The sequence below is a fragment of the Phascolarctos cinereus genome, unplaced genomic scaffold, assembly GCF_003287225.1.
Source record: "Phascolarctos cinereus isolate Bilbo 61053 unplaced genomic scaffold, phaCin_HiC Scaffold_726;HRSCAF=1367, whole genome shotgun sequence".
Classification (NCBI taxonomy): Eukaryota; Metazoa; Chordata; class Mammalia; order Diprotodontia; family Phascolarctidae; genus Phascolarctos; species Phascolarctos cinereus.
In genome coordinates, this window is record NW_027556098.1 from 415,548,455 (window position 1) to 415,562,019 (window position 13,565).

A 13,565-nucleotide genomic window follows, 5' to 3' on the forward strand; every position below is an offset into this window, starting at 1 on the left:
TACCTCAAAGCAGTGTATGTAAACAGAGGTAGGGCTTGATAAAAATCACCTACACCTAAAATCATACCTCATGTACTAAAATCCTCTTTGTGGTTAAAAATGAACTTCTGAGGGAAGTAAAAACACTAGTTGCTTACACTGAATAAATGGTCAAGAAATTCCTATATGAAAGCATTTAATGTCATTCCTGGTGGTTGCTACTAAATGAAAGTCTATATTGATCCACTGTTCACTGTGCATGCCAGATTCACATAAGATGAAAATAAAAGTATGTGCACATTATTTATCAGAGAGAAATAATATCACACACACAAACAAAAATTAAGATTAGTGGTGTGAATAAAGAGACAGCAATTAGCAGAAATGTATTGAATAGGTCTATATGAAGAGGTCTAGAGGTTTAGAGGTTTGGGGGTGCTTCTGGGAACCCCCAAGATTATGACTCCAGGCACTGCCTGAATGAATTCAGCTCAAATCTTCTTCCAGCCAGAGGAAAAGTTTATTAGTGATAAAACACATAGGCCAGGTGATGCCTGTAAGGATGAGCAAGCATGAGAAAAGCTCAGCCTTTGGGGCATGAGAGATTCTCAGCATCTGAATGTGGGCCAGGGTGGATCTTATACACAATAAAATCACTTTGGGTGGCCAGAGGAGGGGTCTGGGAAAAGGGTTTAGGTAACAGTTCTGATTGGAAGGTCTGAGAGATTGAATAGATAATGAGAATAGATAATGAAGGGAACTGGAAGGCATCTGAGTAAGGTCAAAAGGTGGGGCTAGGGCTTTCAAAGGGATATAAGAGATTCGATAAGGAACCTGAAAGTTTAAGGGTTTTCTGGGTTCTATAGACAAACAGGAGCCAGATTCTTTTTAGGGCCAGGGGCCAAAGCGAATCTGAATAAGATCAAATGGTAGGTCTAAGGCTTTCAAAGGGAATGAGGAGCTGGGGCCTGTAGACAAATGAAAGCCAGATTCCCTTTGGGGCAAGGGGCAAAGATCTTGGCTTGGGCTCATCCATCAGTATGACCTTTGTAAAACTGGTCTTGCTGGGACAAGAATTTAAGGTTGTGATCTTCCCAGCTACCTTTTTTAGGCAGAGCAGCACTTCTCTGATGGTTGGGTTATCTCCAGTCACCTTTTACTCATTTCTTGCTTACTAGGTCACTACTCTTTGTGAACTCTTTGGTTCTTGGCTCTTGTTTTGTAAACTAGTTATGCAAATTCGAGAATCACTGAGTTCTCCTCAAGCATCTGGGCAATTTGCATTTGTATTGTTGTCTTTGGTGTCTATCTTGATCTATGTCAGGGTCTCATTTTCTTTTAGGGCATCTGCCAGTGCCAGAATCCCAGTACTAGTGATAAAGTTGGACTTAATATTTTGAATTTTCAATGTTTTCTTTACTTTTAACATACTATTGAAAGCAGTTGCAACAGGTTCATTGCCATGGATGGCAGCCAGATTGAACTTTTTCACATGGGTATCGGTCTTCAGTGCCTTTGTAAATTCCTTCAGGGTAGGAATCGGAATATTCTTAATGTTGTTGAGATGATTTCCTGAAGGCTGGGATCGATGGATTTCAGCTGCTGAAATTTACTTCCGCATTTGTGGGATTGAGTGTTTTTCAAATATTGGCTTGACCTTTTCATCTTGGAACACATTTCCTGGAGGGCTTTTGCCGTTATCTTTACTGGTGACTTCTTCAGTAAACCATGGATAATTGACTAAATTGTGAACTCCAAAAACAGCTGCAAGATCATAGAGTTAGGTATCAGAGGCACTAGCTAAAACTTCTTCCAGTTCCGGGTCAAAAGTCACTTTTTCTTACTTGTGAGTTTCTGTTAGCTTTTCCTTAGAGATGATGATCATTCCTTTCTTTTCTCTAGTGAAGGGTACAAAGTCTTCCCTATCTTTGCATCCCATTGCCTCTTTTTCCAAATGTGAAAGGAGATGCTCCTAAACAAAGGGACCTGTGGCTGCTTTCTGTGTCTGATCTTTCTGCCAGAGACCTACTGGTAGGAGTGTTCTTTGAGGATCTAGGTAATCAAGAACATTATTCAACTCTTTAGTTCCTCTACTGTGAGTTTACCATGAAGTTCATCTTCATCAAAGTTCTTGTTTTCTCAAGTTCTTTTTGGAAAAGCAGGGCCTTGAATTCTGGTTCAGGGGCTAGACATTTACATAGGCCACTTTTCATATCTTCAAAAGCTCATCAGTGCCTCCATATGGGAGCCCACTCCCAGTATGTAAAGATGTCTGCCCACCTGTCAGCTCATTGCCCTTTCTCCTGGATAATTTCTAGGCACAAAAATGAGGGGTAGGTAATTTTGAGACAGATTAAGATTAGGAGCAATGGAGGATTTGGTCAGGAAATCAACTTTTCAATGCAAAACATCAAATAAAGACAGCAGATGAATTATTATACAGTATTTGGATAAAAATAAATGATACCAGAAAACTCAATGCTCTCTAGAAGAGGAATAATACTTATTTGTAAAAGTAGAGTTTTTAGCCAAAGAATTCTTTCATAGGGAATGGGGTCTGCCTACTGAGAGGTTGAAAGTAGACTCAAGGGTGAAGAGACAAATAAATACAGTAAGGGAGATGGAAGTTTTAGGACTTCCCATTTAGTAAAATTCCCTTGCCCCAAAGGTAGGTACTCATGTTAATTACAGGCACATAGAAAAGGCCCAGGGCATTAAATATGGATTGGTGCACATACAATTGTGGGAGACACCTAATTACATGTATCATTTCTGCCATAATCTACAAAGTTGATTTTTGACTCAGAACAGACTCTGAATATCAATTAAAGTTATATCGGTTGCTTATCCCTCTTGTTTTGGGACTGGGTATGTTTGTATGAAGGAGATTAGTGCTAACAATAGGACCCAAGGGAATATATCTTGTTGAATTTCCAGGAAGACCACAAGAGACTTCCATCCATTCTCTCAACCTGATACTCAGGCTTATGTCCCAACCTTGGCCCACTCTTCTGAGAATTTCTTGTGAAAATGTTATGAATGAGACCAGTCATTCTATTCTAGCATGAAGTAAGACAAGATCTCCCTTTGACCACAGATTGGATGTTGCTGTCAGGTAGTTTCTCAGTTTCAGGTGAACAGACATTTAATTATGAAATAAATAAAAAGGAAGTCTATAAAGGGTTTTTGAAAACCCTGTTCTTTGTAATATTTTAAATATGAATATCATTTTTAATATTAACTTGAATATACCTACAGATGGTGAATTTATCTTAATAGTATCTGACATCAATAGGGAAGAAATAGTGAACTGCAATCCGGTGAGTTGTACTTGAAAGTCCAAAATTTAGAATCAAGACACTTGAATTGCAATTCTAGCTCTGTTGCTGTGGCTTAATCATCTTGAGTAAGTTATTTCAAATTTCACTCCTACACTAGGAAATGAAGTTGGAATAGATAATCTAATGATGTGACATCTAGCCTAAATCTTATGAACAGACTTTGAGCCTTTTACTGTTATTTAGTCTGGAATGTGGAGGCAGTGATGGCATCTCCCCTTCTAAGAAAGGGATTGTCAGTAGTGGATATCAAAAACCAAAGTCCAGTCTTCCTCTAGCATCTCAGGGATTAGGAATGTACATGTTATTATTTGGAAACATGATTACTGGACTCGTATCCTGAAGCTCAGGACACTAGATATACAGATTTCAGATTTTCTCACCAAGAACATACAAGTTAGTTGAGACTTCACATAACTCAGTGCAACTCCATGTTTACTGGCAGGTTGTTTTTTTTTTTTAAATGGATATACATAGAAATAGACATATATTATTGTATAGAAATACAACTTGAGAGGCAGGAAGTGGTGAAGTTGATAGAGCACTGGCCCTGGGGTCAGAAGGACCTGAGTTCAAATCTGGCCTCGGACACATAATACTCACTAGCTGTGTGACTCTGGGCAAGTCACTTAATCCCAATTGCCTCAAATAAAAAAAAAGAAAAACAACTCAATCAGCATTCATTAAACACCTATAGTATACTTAGAACTCTGCTAGATGTTGTACAGACAAAGTAAAAAATAAAAGAGTTCCTCTCCCCAAGGAACTTACACTATACTGGCCGGAAACAACATGTATGCAAGTATAAACCACACTCAATAGATGTTTGATCAGAAGAAAAGGCCAAAGGCAAAACACAATTTTTGTCCACAACTGCTTGAAAGGTCACAGGGAATAGGAATGAAACTAATCTGCTTGGTCCAGAGAGGAGGACAAGGACTCATGGGTAAAAGGTACAAAATGGCAAAATTAGGCTTGGGGTCAAAGACAAACTTTGTAGATATTTCCACATAAAACAGCAAAAACCAATGGGATGCCTCAGGATAGATCAGGGTCTTAAATCGGGATCACAGCTTCAGACTTGGAAGGGTTTTCAGAGAACTCCTAGTCTTATCTAATTTTTACAGGTGATGAAATAGGTCCAGCGATATTAAGGGATTTGACCAAGGCAACAAAGAGTAAAGAATCAATGAAGGATTTCAACCCAGGTCCTCTGGTTTCAAGGTCAGTGCTCATCCCCTTTTACTATACCGCCTTACATTAGATTATAAGGTCCATGGGTGCAGGGGATTTCTTTTGACTGCTTTTGCATCTCTAGCACTTCCCACAGTGCCTGGCACATGACAGAAGCTTGATAAATATTTATGGAACTGAATCACCTTACTAGACACATTCAAGTGAAAGGTGGACAAATACTTTTACCTATTGGCCGTGTGATCATAGGAGAAACACAAAAGAGAAAAAGAGAATTTGAGGGCTTGTCCTATTGACTTAGATCAAGAGCTCCAGGTAATAGTTCTTGGGAGCTGGTGCTTGAAGTTGATGGTTTGAGGGTAGCAAAATACCTATGGCCCATGTTAGCTTGTAATAGTCAAAAATGTTGGTGAATGAATGAGGAGCTATTCCTCCTGTCTTTACTACTTAGCTAAAGTTTAATCGTAGTGTAATATAAGTGTATACATGGTTTTATTTGCTGGAAATATCTTTCTTTTTTATCCCTTGTCTGAATCAGATAGACTTTCTAAGACTCAAAGGCAAATTCTTGGTGTCTGCTGAGATGAGTGACTTCTATCTTCAATCTACCTATCTAGCAGGTCAATTCACTCAATAGTTGGTAGTAAGTGATTTTGATTGGGTTTTTTTTTTTGAGCACCCATTAGTCCCAGGGGCTATTCTGTAAACAGACAAGTTGCCTAGCCTTTCCCCATGTAGGTAAGTGAGTTCTTTTGTTGTTGTTGTTGTTTTATTGTCTATGTATTGTTTCATTTTGTTTTTTTCTTAGGGTCTGTGAGAGTCAGGTAAAGGTTAAATTTCCACAGAAGAAAGAGAATAATGCAGAGATTTAAAGAACAAAGGTCCCAGGAAGTGGTACACTGTAGGTGGGCTGGGCTTGACCAATAGGAAGTAAGTGGATTGTTCCAAGAAGACCCCCAAATCAAGATAAGGGTCAAGCCAGCTCAGACCAGTTGGGGTCAACCCGAGGACACCTGAAAAGTGCTAGTGTGCCTGCTTAATGAGCTTCATTACTATTATCTGACTCACCCCGCATAAAATTGGAGCCTCATTAACGAGTCATGGGATGTATGACCAGGGGAGGGGGAACATACTTGAGCATGTCAAGGGGAAACATGTTAGGAGGGGTGTGGCCTGGGAATGGATGGACCAATCCTGGCCTGGGAGGTTTCGTGCTGAATTCAACTGCATAAAAGCACACTTGCCCTTACACTCAGGGCCCACCCCTCCTGAAGAGGGGTGGAGCCTGCTTCTGGCCAGAAATGTCTAAATCCTCTGGACTTTCTTTATAATAAATTTTCTTGATACTAAATTTTTGGTGTCAAGCCTATTTCTAACAGGGTCTATTTATAGGCACTAGGGAAGAAGTTAAAATATAAAGAGAGATTGAACATAAGTGAGAAAGTGGGGATGATAGAGGGGATAATCTTCTGGAGAAAATATGATATGATGGGATCACTGGTGTTTGCCTTAACAAAGAGGAATACATATTAATGTGAGATGAATAAAGGAGGAGACAGAAATTGAAGGCATCTGAGTGATTTGAAATGAAGAAGGGGGGGAAAGCTTTTGGATAATGGTGTCTTTTTTCAATCAAAAATGATGTAAAGTTCTTGTGCAAAGAGGAGGATATCAGAGCTATGGGAATTTTGAGGCGGGATGAAAAATTTTGGAATTACCACTTTAGTGAATGGGATAGTGAGTCAATTAACAAAGTATAAAAGTATTGCCTTGTTACAGTGAGGACCTGGTTGAGATTACATAACATAAATGAGATAGAAATCAAAACAGCATGATATTCCCTCATTTGGTTCAGTCCTTTCATTTTCTAAGAATGGAAAATGAGGCTAAGAAAGCTTAAGTGGTTTTCTAAGAACACAAAAAATAAGCAGATTTATCAATTGTCATACATGAAAATTCACACAGTGCTAGAAGAATCAAAATGAGAAATAAATGTACACTTTCGGGGGAAATGGACAACTAAAAGTTATCCTAAAGAATTATAAAAATAATGATTACAGATGCTATTTAGAAAGTGCTTACTATGTGCCAAGCACTTTACAATTCTTATTTCATTTGAGCCTCACAATAACAATGGGAGGCAAGTGCTATTATTACCATCTTTTCACAGATGGGGAAACTGTGGCAAATAGGTTAAATGCCTTGCTCTGAGTTACACAACTAGTTGGTCACTGAGTCTGGATTCTGAATCAGGTGTTCCCTGACTCCAGGCTCAGTGCTCTGTCTACAATGCCACCTAACTGACTAAGTTTGCCTGAATAATGAAAAAGTTGGAAATGGATAGGATGCAAATTGGCCCTATTTATAGTGATTTATAGATTTTTATATTTTCTGGATTCTCTTAAAGAAGGTTGAAAGAGAAGCCAGTTCAAAGAGAATGAGGGAAAATATAAAAAAAAAGGTAGAAGGAGGCCAGGGGAGTAAAGACTTAATGAAGGCTAAATAAAAAAAAAATAGCTGCCAAGAAATGGTAAGCTTAAAAAAAGCTAAGTGGAAAACTAAGGATTAATCAAATTGATAGATTAAATTAGTGGGTAAAGAAGATGAAAAAAAAAGAGATTGCATGCTGGTGTCAGCCTTAAGGAGTGATGAGAATGGTGATACAGTTGTTATGCAAGCTAAGAAAAGTACAATGGGTGAGGCTGAAAAAAGTGCAAAGAGATAGTAATTGACTGCAAGCTTCAAATCAAGTCTTTAGAGCTTAAGTGGAATGATTCATGGAATGTTTACAAAAGGAAATTAGACTAGAAACCTCAACCAGTATCTATGGAAGGTAAGTATAATTGTGGCCTGACTAAAATTGCATGTTCGAGTTCTGCTTTTTGTGTAGCCAAAACATTATCATCACTAATGAGTGAGGCTCACATCTCTCCAAAAGCCAAAGGTAAAGGGACACAGGACTTAGTTGTTCACACTCCAAGTCTGTAGGGAGAATGGAACGATAAAGTGTTCCTAAAGGGAAGAGGATTGATTGATGGTTCACTGAGAAAAAAATGGAAACCTAAGATGGAGCAGTACAGATTCAGAAGGTTGAAATGATGAAATTTTGTTACATAGCAAATATGGGGAATATAAAGGCATTTGGCCATTTATAACTTAAAAAAAAGATTTGATCCTTTTCTGAGGAGAATGGAGGCAGATGAGGTAAGGAGGAGAGGAATGCAGGTCCTTCATGGAATGATGTACAGCTATAGAGCAACTGAATTTATAACGTGAGTGATCATCCATGAGGAATTAGAGGAAGAACAAGGGAATAGCGGTGGCTGAGGAGTCCCAGCTCATGGGTACTGACAGCTACCTTTCTTCTTTCCTTCTTGTTGGCAGCTTTTTGCTAATCAGTCTTATTAATTAAAAAATATGATGTCAACTGTGAATGAGATGATAAAGGAAGAGGCAGAACAAAATATAGGGAGAGGTGGAAGCAGGAAAAAAGGGAAGAGGAAGGTTTGAAGGGCACGTGCAAGGAAGACCCCAATCCCACCCTGTGAATCCGACGGGCTGTTCTCAGTGTGGAAACCCAGGACATTTTAAGAGAGAGTGCCCTGAGATTAGGAGTGAGGAAGAGTAATTCCCTTCATGACCTTTGATGATAATTAGGGTAGTCAGGGGTTCATAAATATTTTGTCCCACCAAGAACCCTTGATAAATTTGCAGATGGGACCAAAAGGGAGGAAGTTGTCTTTCTGGTGGACACTGGGGCTACCTGATGGTCTCTAAATTTTAAATTAAAAAGTGTGGAGTTCTCAGATAAAAATTTAATAGTTTCAGGACTAAAAGGGGAAGGATACTCAGTTCCTATATTTGAACCCATGAGCCTAAGGATGGAAGAACAAGTAATGGGGAGATTATTATATATCCCCAGGCTGGAACTAATCTGCTGGGGAGGGATTTGATAATTAAATTGGATTTAAAAATGGAAATACAAGATAATCAAATTAAGGTAAAAATGGTCTTATTTACTGAGAAGTTTGGACAAGGGATTAACCTAAATGTTTGGGCATGAGAAGGAAATAAAGGAGGCTTAGACATAGAACCCTTGAAAGTAACCCTGAAGAAGGAAGGGGAGGTCATTAAGATCAGACAATATACTATTCCCCTATGAAGGAGGAAAGGATTTCAGCCAGTGATAGAGAGTTTGTTGAGGATGGGCTCTTGGAACTATGCATGTCCCCATTTAACATTCCAATAACTCCCCATGAAGAAAACAGATGGGACATATCGCATTGTCCAACATCTCAGAGCATTAAATAAAATTGTATTAGCTAGACACCCAGTAGTAACTAACCCTTACATACTCCTCAGTAAGATTCCTTCCAATCATAAGTGGTTTGGTGTTGCAGATGTGAAGGATGCATTTTGGGCCTGCCCATTAGCCTCAGAAAGTAGAGATTTGTTTGTTTTTGAGTGGGAAAATCTATATAATGGATGCAAGCAACAATACAGGTGGACAGTCCTTCCTTAAGGTTTTACAGAATCTCCTAATTTATTTGAACAAGTATTAGAACAGGTTCTGGAAAAAATGCCAACACCCCCTTGGAACAATGTTATTACAATATGTAGATGACTTATTAGTATCAGGGAAAGCAAAAAGGAAGTGTCTGGAGCTACTACAGAGTTATTGAACTTTTTTGGAAAACAGTGGTCTCTGAGTATCTAGGAATATGTTACAGTACACTGAGAAGGAAGTAAAATATTTAGGACATTCAATAAGTGAAGGGCAAAGAAGGGTTAACCCAGAAAGGGTTGAGGGAATCGTAAGCCTACCCCTTCCAAAAACTAAGGGGAAGCTAAGAAAAATTTAGGCCTTATAGTATTTTGTAGATTATGGATAGATTCATATGCACAAAAGGCCAAAACATTATATCTAAAATTATTAAATGAATACCCAGACAAGATAGAATGGACTTCAGAAGAAAAATAGAAATTTGAAGACCTGAAACAAGCTCTAATAAAGGTCCCAGTATTGGCGCTCCCATTGCAAGAAAAACCCTTTTATCTATTTGTTAACGTAGATCAGGGAGGAGCTTTAGAAGTTCTAACCCAGAAGTGGGGAGGGCAGAGGAAACCAGTGGCATTCTTGTCCAAGTTACTGGACCTAGTTTCCCAAGGGTGGCCAGAGGGTGTGCAAGCAGCAGCAGCCACTGACCTGTTAGTTGAGGAAAGTAGAAAATTAACATTTGGAGGAAATACGGATGTCAGAGAATATAAATGGTAGCAAAACAGGTGTATGAGGGTTGTGTAATCTGTAAGAAAATTAATAAGAAGATGTTAAGAAAACAACTCCAAGGAGAATGGGAACCAGGTTTGTGCCCCTTCCAAAGTTTTCAAGTTGATTTTACTGAAATGTCAAAGTAGGAAGATTAAAATATATCTTAGCTTCTAGTAGATCATTTTACAGCATGAGTGAAAGCATATCATATAGTAAATGCAACCGTGAGTGGGGCATCAAATATTATATTAGAACAGATCATCCCCAGATACGGGTAATTAGAAAAAATAGATTCAGACAATGGCAGTCATTTTACTGCCAAAATATTACAAGGAATAATGAAGAGATTAAGGGTAGCCTGGAATTTTCATGCCCCCTGACACCCACCCTCTTCAGGGAGAGTGGAAAGGATGAATCAAACATTGAAAAGACAAATCAATAAATAAATGTTGGAAACCAGGCTGTCATGGACTAAGTGTTTATCCTTTGCACTCCTAAGGTCAGGAATGGCCCCTAGAAGAGAACTGGGATTGTACCTCTATGAAATGTTATTTCGGTTACCCTTTCTGGGAGGGACAAGAGATTTGTCCACAATAGAAACTAAGGATAACGTTTTGAAGAACAACTTGCTGGTTATTAATAAGTTGTTTCAGTTTGTTACAATTAATTAATGTTACAAGAAGAATGGCTTGCAGTCTATCTTGTAAATGCCTTAAAAGAAGCATCCATTTTAATTAAGGATTATTTATTTGCATGTGACTAGAAGTTGGAATTGTTTTATCACTTGGTATGTACTGTTTTAGGAAAAAGGGATGGCTGAGTCAGACCCCTCCTCTGGAGTTTGCTGTCCACAACTACCAACCTGGAAACTGGATCCTTATCAAAACTTGGAAGAAAACTAAACTTCAGCCAAAATGGGAGGGACCATTCCAGGTGTTGCTAACTACTGAGACTGACGTAAGGGCTGCAGAAAAAGGCTGGACTCATTATGCTCAAATCAAAGACCTTTTCAGAGTCCCCCAACCAGGGAGCAGTAGACTATTGAAAGACACCTAAATGATCCATTGAAGTTAAGACTATTTCAGTGAATAGAATATTGACTCAATAAGTGAACTCTTTAAGAAAGAGATGGGGGGGAGAGACTGACTGTCTTCATTTATGACTCCACCAGAAGTAGAAACCTAATCTTACTTTTCCTTTGTTACATAAAGAGTATAAAGGTAAACTCCCACTTGTTGAGTGTTGAAAGTGAGAGAGGTTGGTGAGTTTTAAAGGGAGGAATCATCATTTTATGGGCCTTAAAAGGAGGGGGAGGAGGGGACCCATGGGATGAGGCAAGCTTACCAGCTGAAGATGAGGTGATCAAAAAAGGCCCATGGAATTTAGAAGGTTGGCAGTTCAGGTTTGGATAAACCTTACTGAGGAAACTACTTCTCAGATGGTTCAATCTGATGTATGTCAAATCCTAGACTGTGGATATTTAAACAATTAGAGAGCATTATCTATTATTGTAAATATATGTGCTCAGAATTTGGGTGGGAGGTGTACAAGCCATGTGATAGTTGGAATATGGTTTGGTGGACTACTGAATATCAGGAGTGGACTTATCAGGTTGATACAGGTTTATTGGGGCACAAGTCAAAAATTACTATGTCTAGGGCAAAGGTAGGACACAAGTGTGCTTCATTGAAATGCAATCTCACATTTTAGCTATCAAAAATGCTAATTTGGAGGTGCATTGAACTTATAGGTTTGGTATAAGCCAATCTGGGAAGGACCCTGTGAGAAGATTTAGAATCATGGTATGGCCCTGATAGCCTCAGAGTAAGTTAACTCAAAATAAGATGAACATTACACCTTCAGTAAAAGAATGGAAACCACCAAACCATGCCAAGACTTTTAGGTTGACTGAAGTAGAGGATTTGAAGCAAACAATAGAAATAGAGAGGGTATATAGATGAAAATGCCTGGGTAGAATGGGTGAAATGTACAGTTAAAAGTCTTAATAAAAGTAATGGCTACGCTTGTACCTCAGGTAGGCCAGTGGCCCAGATAGTCCCTTTTCCTTTGGAATGTACTAAGGATGCATAGGGAATGAGGTGTATGGTTGTACTGTATTAGGATAAAACTGCCTGGGAAATTATTCTTACAACTCTCTTTACTATTGTTCCCAGCTCAAGACAGAAACAAAGTCAGACAGGCTCCAATTTTCTCTGCTGTGACTGAGAAGCATACAGCCTGTCTCTCACAGTGGGGTGGGGATGCTACTCCGAATATTGGAGAATAGGAGACATGTGTCAAGGTGTGGAACATAACTGAGGATAAGCAGGGAAATGCATCAGTCTGAAAGTTCCCAGAGCAGATCTGTGGTGGTACTGTGGAGGTAAAATTCTGAAGCCTACACTTCCCCCACATTGGAAAGGCACGTATGCTATAGTACAATTGGTGATACTCTTTACCCTGGTATTTGAAAAGAAAAACATAGCTGAAGAGAGAGGGAGAGAGAGGGAAAGAGAGGGAGAGAGAGAGAGAGAGAGAGAGAGAGAGAGAGAGAGAGAGAGAGAGAGAGAGAGAGAAGAAAGAAGTCCAACAACCCTATGGTTCATTTGATGAACATATTTATTTAGATAGCATTGGAATTCCAAGAGGGGCACCTGATGAATAGGTAGACTCAGGATTTGAATCCTTATCTTGGTGGGTGATAATTAATAAAAATGTGGTTTGGATCAACTACATATCTTACAACCAACAGAGGTTCATAAACTATATCAGAGATGTGGTAAAAGGGATAGCTGAACAGTTGAGTACAACCCGCCAAATGACCTGGGAAAACCAAATTGCTTTAGATATGATGCTGGCCAAAAAGGGTGGATTCTGTGTGATACTGGGAGGGAAATGGTGCACATTCATCCCTAATAATACCACCCCCAATAGAAGCATTACTAAAACATTGCAAAAATTGACAAGTTTATCTTAGGAACTAGCAAGGAATTCAGGAATAAATACCTCATGGACAGGTTGGTCAGACTTGTGGTTTCATAAATACTAACTTCCACACTAACCTCCTTAATCACAGTTGTTGGGGTACTAGCAGCTCTGGGGTGCTGCATCTCACCATGTGTAACACAAAGGCTGATTGAGACAACATTGACCAAAGGAGACCCTCCACAGAATTGCCTATTTATATTAGATGAGGAAGCAGAGATAGACATTGACAAGGAGAGTGAAATTATGCCATCTAAATTAGAGGCCTCTCATGGAACAGTAAGATAAGGTGTTGTGAAAATAAAGAATGGGGAGTAGCTAGATGGCATATTGAATAGGGCATGGGCCCTGGAGTCAGGAGGACCTGAGTTCAAATCTGGCCTCAGACACTTGACACTTACTTGTTTTGTGACCCACGGCAAGTCACTTAACCCCATTGCCTAGCCAAAAATTAAAAAAAAAATTAAAAAATTTTAAAAAAAGAAAATAAGAATGGAGAAAAGAAGAGAAGGGAATGAGAGAAAGAAAGGGTTAAGTTTTACTTTACATTATTTAACATAGAGGTTTGGAAACTCTTTGCCTTGAGCCACTAGGATGTTTTTCCAAAAAAAGCAGGAGATGACCAGTATGAACTGGTCTGGACAGGGTCTCTGTGATAAGGTAAGGGACTGATGAAACTGAAAGAGAATGTGCATGTTTAATGACTTCATACATATTAACTTCTCTGACCAAAGTGGGGCTAAGACACCATTTTCTGGTCATGCAATCTATATGTTCGGAGGAAGAACAAATTGGGGGGA

General features: G+C 39.0%; 1 pseudogene; it reads right to left on the minus strand.

The window, feature by feature from the left end:
* Positions 1–1,118: 1,118 nt before the first annotated feature.
* LOC110220035 (tropomodulin-2 pseudogene) lies at positions 1,119–12,890 on the minus strand (annotated as a pseudogene).
* Between the last annotated feature and the right edge of the window lie 675 nt (positions 12,891–13,565).